Below are 11,492 nucleotides of genomic sequence, written 5' to 3'. Positions count from 1 at the left end.
GAAGGACCAGAGTCGGAGGACTCAGATGAGGATGGACAAGATGAAAATTTGTCAAATTTAAGATTGGAAGATTTGCAGTTAAAAAAGGAACAGTCAAAAGTAAGGAAGAAGCAACTGGTGCGGCAGAGTGCTAATAAGGAAAGCAGTAGCGATGATGAAAATGATATCGGGAGAGGGATTAAAGAAGAGTGGAGGAGAGTGCACTTGGAAAGTATGAAAGAGGGAGTGCACGCGTTTCCTGTGATATTACAAGATAGACACCCAGGCCAGTAGCAGGTGTTTCACTGGGAAATGATTAAGGAACTATGGAAAACTGTAATGCAAAATGGACTATATTCTTTCACACAAACTTTATTAGAGATTGTGATGATGGGTCCGCAGCTAGTGACTCTCTTAGAATGGATCTGTGACAAAGTGCTGGACTTCCCACCTGATGGCACTTTGAAATTCCTGCCTGGCAAGCGGTCAGCAGATGATTGTATGATGCTGCCGTGGAGGGGGACTCTGCGTCAGGAATGCATTTAGGATCTTGGTGGCAAATTCTACCTACTCTTCACCAAGTGTGGACTAATTCTACTAATAGTGCCAAACCAGGGGAAGCTGTAAATTCCACCAACAGCGCAAGTGCTAAACCAGGGGAGGCTGTAAATTCCACCGACAGCGCGACTCTTCTCAACACACTGTCAATGATGGCGATTCTGTCCACACCTCCTCTGCCCTCAAAGCTTCTGTCACTGATTGCAGCGACCCTCACAACACAGGACCAAGCATGGGAACAGGACAACTTGGACAATGATTCCAATTAACACTGATAAACCTTTTGATCCAGGCCCTGTAGATCCAGAAAAGGAGCTAGACCTTTTTCCTCTCCCCCCGATGCATTGACTGTATTTTCGGGGAGGGTGAAAGGGGGTCTGAGGGATTGGTGGCAGGAATGCAAGTGCGAAGTGCTTAAGCAAGGGGATTTGGGAGTTGCCATGGCACGTTCAGTATTTTATCAGACAAATCAACCTCCAAAGTGGCAGCCTGTGCAATACAAGGATGTTAAAGAGTTAAGCAAAGCAGTGCGGGAGGGGAGGATTCATAGTACATTTGCTATGTCCCTTCCTGAAGGGATGGCAGAGCCTTATACACTCACACTGCATGATTGGAAGTTACTGCTTTGTATGGTACTAACTCTGATGCAGTATATGATGTGGTTATCTGATTTTTGTGAGCTATGTGTAGTGGCCTTAATTGAAAACCTTAATTGGGGAATTGCTGTTAACTATGAGCAGTTCGCTGGAGAAAACAACTGTGTTGATTCTGTGACTCAGGCAAGGTATCCCAGGGACAACTGTTTGCAAATGAAGGAGATGGCAATTAAGGCAGTCCGGATGCGGGAGTCTCACCACAGTCTTGCAGGGTCCTAGAGAGTCATATACTAACTTTATTGATTGGCTTCAGAATATTTTGCAACAACAAGTTGAGCATGAGGAAGCTCGAGGGTTGCTTTTAAAACAACTAGCTGTGATAATGCCAATGAAAATTGTAAACGGGCAACTTTCACAATCACAACCCCAACATGTGTCAAATGATTATAATGCAGAACTCACAGCAGACTGTAACTCTCAGGCTGAGTTCTGGAATGCAGATAACACATTTTTGCCTCTCTAATCTCATCTGTAAGAATAGTACATGCTCTTAACTTGCTTAGTAAATTAGGCTGCTAGCTTGCTAAAGAAAGTAATACTACAAATAGTATTTCTTTTTTTTTTTCTGGCTTATTAAACAGATGGTGATTCTGTCCATCATATGTTGCTACAGAACCGAGTTGCTATTGATTGTTATTATTAGCACAGGGACACGAGTGTGAAGACTTTGATAGGATGTGTTACGTGAATCTGAGTGACCACTCTGAATCGATCCACAAAACCATACACAACTTACAAGCCTTAAACAAAGATCTGCAGCAGAGCCAGGAGTGGGATGCCTTTGGTCTCTTCTCACGGCTGGGAAACTTTAGGCCATGGCTCAAAAGTATTGCAGGATTTATTATAATTACTTTAACCACCTTATTGATGTTTGCCTTCTATCTTCCATGCCTTTTTTCCTGTATTCAGCATTTAGTTGATCGTAACGTAAATCAGGTCATGGTCACCCAGCTACACACAACCTTTGCCTCATCACAATTAACAAGCAAAAAAAAGGAGGATAGAGAATGTCTGAAGAGAGATAGAGGAGAGGAAGGTGGAGAATATCTGACCTAACAAGAGATGAGAGAACAGCTAGGTATTGTGAAGGAGAGTAGGAAAGATGAACATGGTTATCTAGTGATAATAGGTGTCTGCATGCTTGTAGTGATACATAGCTATGTAACTGCATGAATGATTTCTGCCCTGAGCCTGCTGGTGGATGCAGCTGCAGTTTGTGTCTGGGCTCAGAGATGTAAATATGGGCTTCTCTGTTACGGTAAAGTGTCTCTGGTTGCATATATTAAAAAAAAAAAAAAAAAAAGTGACTAAGCTGTAAATACTGTATGCTATTATCTTTCCTTTTTCTTAAGCAACTTTTTATTTCCCTGTTTGTGTATAGTTATATAGATATAGGTATCTATAAAAACAAACAACCAACACAAAGCAACCAGAACATTTTGAGAAACTTTTATACATTTAATTCCAGCAACAATCTAAAGATGTCTGTTCAGCTGTTTGTTTAATTCTGAGTTTTCATTGTGTGCTTTCAGGTTCTTTGAAAAGCAGCAATAACAGTTGAACAATTATTTAAAGTAAAACTTTGTTCTACATGATTTCCACTTCCATGTTTTAGAATGGAGGCACAGTGGAACACTCACCCAAGTGCAAGATTTCATGAGCTTTTAAGTAGGTTTTATCTTTTTTTTTTTAGGATAGAAAATGTTTCTTAACAGCTTATATATAGAATTTACAAGTTAAACACAATTTCTCATGCTCATTTATTTCATTCGAAGTTTCTGATGGAATATTTTCATAAAAGTTCCATAGCTTATTGCATGTTCTTATAAATAATCATAAACCTATATGTTGACCTGTGTATGAAATGCGCTGATAACAAGTTTTACATTTTGTGAACCTGATTGAAATGTACAAATGTACACATAAAATAAGGCTAAAATTGGTAATTAAGTGATGATTAAAAAAAAAGAGGAATGAACAGTCCATAACGTGTTAAAGCAACCTTTTGGGGAAAAAAAAAAACCAAAACCAAAAAACCCCCCCACACACAAAAACCCCAAGAAGGGGAAATTGTACAGAATGGAGACAGTGGGTTATTTTGACATTGATAATGTGCAGCTGTGGCCTTGCTTTGACTATGTACAGCTGATATCCTGCAGCAAAGAGTTAAATAACTTTGAGAGAGTATGAGAAGAAACTAGGATGAGACAGAAAGAAAGGAGGAATGTGATCTCACCTCTAGAAGATAAGGAAACAGCATGAACAATAGAGAGTAGCCTATAGTGAACAGCGCTAAGGAATGTGTTGTATGAACCTTTCGGTTCATTTGGAGTCGATTCACAGTCAGTTACAAAAATTGAAGGACACGTCAAAGGACTTACAGCATGGACTATCGGGAGATTGGTTGTGCAATCTTCTTAAGTTATGGGGAATCACCAGATGGTTGCAGGAGCTTACAATACACAGAGGAATGCTGTTATTGGTAATTGTAGTTAATTGATGATTATTCCCTGTATGTTGAATTGTATAAGATCTATGATTCAAAAGCAGTTTAACCTGTAAGTTGTTTCTGTTAAAAATAAAGAAGGGGGAAATGTAGAGAGCTTTGTGGCAGGTGCTGGAGGCTACGATGCCTGTGAAGAACCTTGAAGGCTAAAGAAGAAAGAAAGTAAGATCAGGTTGGCTGAACGCCCGGAAGACAAACGGGATATGAAGCGAGGCTGGAGCGGATGCGCAATGCCACATCAGCAGCTGGCTGAGAACATGAAACTCACAGAGACAGGAAAGAAGAGAGAAAAAAAATGCAGCAAGGTCAGTGTGTTTGTAACTTAGTAATTAACCAATTATATGTAGCCGAGAAGTGTATGAACAGTATTGATTAACCAATGATATTTTAGTACGTTGCACGTGAACAACAAACAAGGATATGTAAGCGTGGGGTTTGGACTAATAAGGGGTCTTCTGGTCAAATTCAGGAGTCCGTGCCTCAATCTCCTCATCCAGCCTTGTTGGAGCTCCTTCTGCCAAAGAGTCCTGAGGCTCCTGTGTTTGGGTTCCCAATCTAGAAGCTCTTAAGCTTTCCCTAGTGAGAGCCAGCTGCACTCTCCCTTCCTTGGAATCTCTGGCTCGCTTCCTGAGTGTGGGCACTTGGTGTCACACTGCAATGGGACCATCCATCCATCCATCCATCCATCCATCCATCCATCCATCCCACTTGTACTACATCGCTAGAGCAGTGCTGTGTGCCAGCTCCCTGGAATGTTAAGCATGCCTTCTAGAGCTCTGGGCTTACAATTCAGCTGTTTGGGCATTGGTGGGATTTGAAGGCTTTCCTACAGTTACATGCTTTACAGATGTTTGTAAACACTAATGGTCTTTTCTTAATAACAGAAGACATGCAAATCTAAACAACATGCACGTCCAGTGTTTAATGATGCATGGTTACTTCTGCATGTTAGACCATTCTGGGGCTTAGGTCAGGGTCCTTGAGTTGTCTAGCATCTTTTTGTCTCTTGGTTTCTCATCTCTTACATCATCTTTCCCATTCTTTCACTCACTGTTTTTCTGTGGTTGGGCTCAACAGAAAGGATCAACACGTCCCTTTCTTTTTCCCCCCTCTTCCTCTGCATCTCCATCAGAGCCCTCCTAACACTTTAGTCATCTACTGTGGAAAAATATTACTTCAAATGCTATTTCAGTTGTTAAACTGGAGTTTGACTCTCATATCCTCTCTTGAAAGCACCTTGAGATATTTCAGTTGAATGGGACCTTGTTTATTTTATTACCATCTGGTGTTGCTTGTTGGAGTGATACTTAGGCTACTACATTCATGACGCATCGATTCCACAACACCAATGGGACTAGTGCTGTATGTAGATGACATGTCATTTAACATACATTGATTACTTATTGTCCCTGTGTTCCTGATTCGTCAAGATATCTAAGCGTGTGCCTAATAAGCACATTAATGGACCCACTGATTATAGCTAATTCAGTCACACACCTGCCTGGGGGATTTGCTAAACCTGTGTCTGAACGCACAGTCTGCATCTGAACCTGCAAATTTGAGGTCAAACCATCACCACTGGCTCCCAGGAGCCCTGGTACAAAGGGAAGACATCTCATCAAAATCTGGTACTGTCATTTTAATATGTGAGGGATACATAAAAGTCTGGGAGTGCAGAAGATCCTTCCAGACCAGTATGTGCTTAATGTATATCTGTACCTACCACAGTAATTAACCTTGAAGGCATGTCATAATGCATAGACTTTCTTGTTCTAGAAAGCACATTATATCCAAAGGCTGGGCCCAGTAGCTGCGTACTAGGCGAGACAGTGCTCAACCACCTCCTGCTTGCAGTTGCTCTTCCAAGTGTTCCTCTTTCAAGAGCTGGTACCAGCACCAGTTGCGCCAATGTCATTTCAGCCTCCTTCCCTCCACTTCCACAGGAGAACTCCCCAGGAGCTGCTCAGAAATGACTTGGCATAAGGGAAGGCATATGTTAACCATGAGGAAATGCAGCACCACTTTTGTGATGAGGGGAGGCTGGATCCTCTGAAGAGAAGAATTCACCATGGCCCAGCGTACTCTAATACCAGGACTGAGGAAGGGCAATTTCAGCCCCTTTTCAGCATGTATTCAGTTTGAAAAAAACAATGTAAACACTGCCAGAAAGAAATCAGGCCAACGGTTTAACAATGAGCATCTTGTTAATGGCTATGAGAATGTCATCACTCATCTGTGTCAGAGACAGGGTCCTTCTGCTCTCCAAAGTCTGTCCATGTTCTTACGGAGCAGTCCACCAATGGCTGAAGTGATGCCATGGTCCGACTTAGGAATCTGCCTACCACCTCCTTTCCCAAGGGCTCAGACCCAGAGCACAGATGCCATTCCCTCCCCGTCCCTTCGCCCGATTTACCTCTTCCTGTGGCCACACCAGTCTGAACCCGTGCAGTGGGTCTGGGCTGAAAAGGGGAAAGAAAAGGCCTGGGAGTGTTCTCCTTCGGTGATGCGCTGCTCAATCATTGCAGAGACTGTTGAAGCCTGGAGGTTGCAGTGTCCCTCACAGACACATATACAGCGCTCGAAGGGCGGCACAGGGGTAAGTAAGCAGTGGGAGGAAGGGAGGTAGAAATGCAGGGAAAAATTGTACAGGGCTACAAGCCAAGACACCTCCGCAAGGTGCCTGAAGTTCACTGAGCCAAATCAAGGCCAAATGGGTTATGTAACTGCCACGACATTAAAAATAGGTTACGCTGTGTATTAAGATTTCATTTATAAATTGTTTATAAAGCGTTCATAAATGTTAGATGTGGTAAAGCACGTTATGCACACAAATACTTTGTGTTCCAACATTATCGATGGCTGTGTATATGGCAGCTGCAGGTATTATAGATGGTTAAGTCACAGCTCTAGAGACCAACAGTTCAATAGCAATATACAATAAATGATTCATCAATCACTTAAACATGTATTAAGCATTTATGTGTTCTTTATAAATGGAACCTTAATATGAAGTGTGACCTTAAGAAGTGTGAAACAGGGAACTTTTCGCCTTTCATCTTCTTTTTCATTCAAAAAAAAAATTAAATACCTCTCGTATTGCCAGTTTAATAATGATTTTGCTTTCCCTCACCTCTGGCTTGAGAGTCGCCACAGGCTCCTGAGAATTAAAAAAGGTGCATGGAACAAGTGCAGCGTTTGGATGCGCACTCCCCTCTGCCTGCAAATATGTTTTGAGTATGTTGGGGGTATTGGCTCCATGGATGAGGAAGGATGTCACCCCAGGAGAATGTCACCTTGCCAGCCAGGGAGTCTGCAGATCCCCAGAGGAAGCACAAGAGCTAAGGTAAAGTAACTAAAGAGCAAGACAGAAGAGCCATGAAATGAGACTTGAACAGGATAATTTGAATCATTAAAATAAACCCTACAGCCAGCGGTGGGTTATGCTTACACAGAAGATGCCAGCAGAGAAGATGCCACCATTGCAGACCCCCAGCACAAGGCAGACCAAGTAAGAGGTTTCTCCATCCCTACCATGGCATCTGCAATGTAAACAAAAGCCTGGAGGAAGCTGTAGAGTTCTAAAGCCTGCCCGTCCCATGCCAGCCCTCACTGCCTTGGGATGGCTGAGCCCCACAAGACTCTTTATTAGTGGAAGAGATACAAGATGCTCCTGTCCTTCCACACTTGGCTGGAGTCCTGGCCAGGGCTGTGTCTTTACAAGTCTCTTGAGGGGGGGCATTTCAGGGACCCGGCCCTGGTCTGTAGTATTTGAGTTGTATATCAATATTAGCCATTTCCGTGTGGTGTCAGAACAAAGCCCTTGGATAATGTGCATTTAAATTTAGCACAAAAATAAAACAAAATACATGCAAATGCTTTGGGGTAATGTCAATACAAATACTGGGTAAATCTACCTTTTGTATAGCTCTCCAAATGTTGCTGTTGGTTTTGATATAAAATCATGTCCTCTAAAGCTTGTGATCAATCCATATTGGGGTTTGGGGTCACACAAACTTTGTTGGGAGAAACAACAGAAGGGATTGGTGATGTTAACACAAGCCTCGATTTAAAACCACTAGATATAAATATGGTGAACTGTTGTGATTTACAGGGCAGCCATCTGTGCTCACTAGGAAATCCACAGGGAGAAAGGAGCTCTGTGAGAAAACATCCATCCTGCATCAGAAGAGCCATGTTTCCAACCTGTGATGCCTGATTTTTGCCAGGGGCTATAAAGAAAGGCCAAGGTGATTAGTTGAGATGGAGACATCCACTTACCAGATCACTGCATTCGGATGAGATAAATCCTCCTGCCCTGCCCTGCCAAATGTGGATGAAGTTAGCTAACGTGTTTAAAAGGACCCAGGGAGACACCTCTGCAGACAATCAGCACGAGTACAGGAGCCTCATTTCTTTGGAGGTGAGCAACAGCAAAACCATTTTCATCCTCATTCAGGGTGCAGTTCCATGGGGGGCAAGTTTGTACGTGGGCTTTTCAGCGCTGCTGTACCTACAAATGCCAGGACTGCGGCTCATTCCCAGTACTTTTCCTTTTCACTACTATGCACACCATCGGCCAGGTGCACGGTGACCTTCCGGGCGAGCAGGGCATCACGTGGTTTGTCAGCAAGGAGCCACATGATGGGGAAACACAGCTCTCCTGGGGACCACCGATGTAAATGTCCAGGGGAAGAGGGAAACCTGCTGCAGCTTTATCTTGGCTTTGTGCAAACCTGCTCTGATGAGACCCTCAGCTGAGAGGCATTTTGAGCTGTTATCGAACGAACGTGGTCATATTTTCCCTCTCTGTTTTCCCCGCACCCCTTGCTGCACTGTAGATAAGGCAGCAGTGTTTTGGCAGCTGGGAGGTGATGCTCTATCTGTTTACACATATAGGACGCTAATGGAAATGTGCCGCAATCACCGTTACTGGGATTTAACTTGTCTCTGCTCATTGCGCTGGGGACATTGGCTGGTTCTTTTGGTGGCAATGCAAAAAGCAATGATGATGGGCACAGATCACAGACCAGGCAGACGTATGCATTCAAAACTGAAAAAGCCCCTGCATCAGCCCTGCTTACCGCTGCTGTAAGGCCTGGCTGCAAACCTCTTTTGACCCCTGCCTCTTCAGAATTTCAATTCCAGGGATTTTTTCTGACATCAGATTTATTTATTTGGTAATCCCTTACTCTTCTTTGTGTTACTTTTCTGCAACTAGACCATACCATTTTCTCCATTTGACCTAACACTCCGTTTCTGGGTTTGGAGCTGTCAGAGAGAGACCCAGGGTCTGTGCCATGGGTGAAGTCCTCCTGTCTGTTTTCAAATGCATCCTCCACCTGCTCAAGGCTTGTCCACCTCCTGCCCAGCTCTGCTGCCTGTCTTATTTCAACATTAGGCACTGGGAGGAGAATAAGACCCCTGCCTGGCTGAGCTCTCCCATCAAACCTGGCACATCTGGTTTGAATTAGCCCACGATAACTGTTGCCCTCTTCTCCCTTAATTATCAGTCCTCTCGCTGGCTTCCAGCCACCACACAGGCAAGACTCTGGTTCCAGTGACCTTAGTGCATTGGAGAGGAGGGAGGAGGAAAGGAGATTTAGTATCACCTTACTATATATCTCCTGCAAAATCCTTGTTTTGTTGCTTAGTGACAACGTCTTTATACGCAGTCCCAGTGCTACATGTAAAATACTGAATGCGAAGTGCTGCCATGCAGCAAGAAGTAAAGCTTCGCTAAATGCCACATCTCCCTGCTCGGTGTTGGTGATGTGGTTCCCAGGTCCTGTTCCAAACACTAAAGGGCTCATCAGGTCCTAGCACTGCAGATTGCCACAGCCCTTCCCCCCCCGCCCCCCCCCGCCCTCACTCCCCGCAGCTCCATGGCAGCCTGGTGCTTAGCGAAAGCAGTGGTGGTGGGCTAGGTCTCTCTGCTGTGTTTGGGACATCCCAGATATTGCTGGTATTTCCAGGTGGATGGTGTCTGGGGGCAGATTCAGACTGCCTAGGAGGACAACTTTCCTCAGACCACGCTGCAGACCCCAGTAGTGCAAGGCAGCTGCTGCACATATGTGTAGATACAACCTTGCTTAGTTTGACCCAAAGTTTAATTTTACTCCACGGTCTTTCCCAGGAGGAAACACTTCAGCAGCTCTATTTCTCACTTCCACCTGAACATACAAAGACAACTGTTTTCAAGCCTGCATCTTGGTGATACTAAAATTCACATCAAGAGAAAAGGCCCTGGAGCTACAGGGGGTCCAGCCCTGCAGTGACAGCTGCAGTGTGTACCAACCCCAGTGACTCGAGCAAGGGAGCATGTTGCCCAGCCACGTGCCCTTCCCTCACTTTGTGAACCTTGCGTAGCTTGTAGGTCCTACAAAACCAAGATGGAATGGAATGGAATAGAACGGAATGGGACAGAGCAGAATAGAAATTTCAGTTGGAAGGGACCTACAACAATCATCCAGTCCAACTGCCTTCAGAGCTGACCAAAAGTTACAGCATGTTATTAAGGTAATTATCCAAATGTCTCTTAAACACTGACAAGCATGGGGTATTGACCATGTCTCTAGGAAGCCTGTTCCGGTGTGTGACCAGCCTTTCAGTAAAGGAATACCCCCAACAACCCAAACCCAAGCAATTATGCTAATTGGCAACAATCGGCGGATCAGGATCAGGCCACCTGGTCCGTAGCAGACAGTGGCAGTGAGAAGTGGAGAGGGTTTTCTGTGCCTCAGCATCTTCTCTCCAGCAGGAAAAATTAGCGGCCACTCATTTCTCACTCCAACAAAGCGAAGCTGGGAGACGCAAACCTGGCCTCTGGCTTGTGACCCACCTTGTGGCTGGTAACTGGGTGAGGTAAATAAACCAGACCCCAAACAGTGGCAAAATCCCCCAGCTGTATCAGAGAGAAGAGCTCAGGGGTGAATGCTTGCTTCAATCGGAATGAAGCAGCCGCTGTATGAAGATACAGATTTCATGGGCTACCTGTGACTGACAGTGCACCAAATATATTTTGGACGGCCTGCCTTGCTAGTAAACCCTGCCTGATCGACTCCAGGGACTGAAGTGGCTGCATCAGCCTTGGCTACACCAACACAATATTCCATTTTTGTCTTGTTTGATACCATTTTGTACAAGGCGGCACACTCTCAGCCAAAAACTGCATTGCTATTCTTATAACAAAAGAAAGATCTCTCATTCTAGGTGAAATCTCCATTTGCATTAAGAATGCCCAGGGGATGTGGATACATGAACATACTTTATCCGAGGGAAATGTTGAGCTGGGTTCCTGGTAAGCCCCAGCTCATCTGTCTTGGAACAAAAAAAGAAAAACCAAGTCAGGGCTGTAGCGATACAGTTGGCCTTTTTTTTATCTGCCATGCTGGGCAGCAAACCTGCACCTGTGATGGTGCACAGGAGGGCTGTAACAGCGAGAACATGCCTCTGGAATGGATATAGAGACAATAAGAAATCATCTTAATGCGACTGTTGAATGTACAAGGGTTCTGGTAATAGTTATCCCAGGTACACTTTCATTAACTCCCTTTAATTTAAAAGCTCGTCGTTTGCAGCGATCTTTTATGGGCAAGAAAAAGTCAAATCACAGAAATAAATAAATAAATAAATAAATCCTGCCGAAGTGCAGTGCTGCTGCTTCCCCCAGGAGCTGTACAGCACAGTCTGAACTGTCTGCACTGACCCCTCACCAGGTCCCACAGCCCCTTTGATGGGCCAGGTGGGCACTGCCAGTCCTGCAGTGCCACCAGAACACCCAGCGTCATCCCTCG

The sequence above is a fragment of the Falco peregrinus genome, chromosome 3 (genome assembly GCF_023634155.1).
Source record: "Falco peregrinus isolate bFalPer1 chromosome 3, bFalPer1.pri, whole genome shotgun sequence".
NCBI classification, from domain to species: Eukaryota; Metazoa; Chordata; class Aves; order Falconiformes; family Falconidae; genus Falco; species Falco peregrinus.
The sequence above is the reverse complement of the archived record's forward strand: the minus strand, read 5'-3'. Positions refer to the sequence as shown.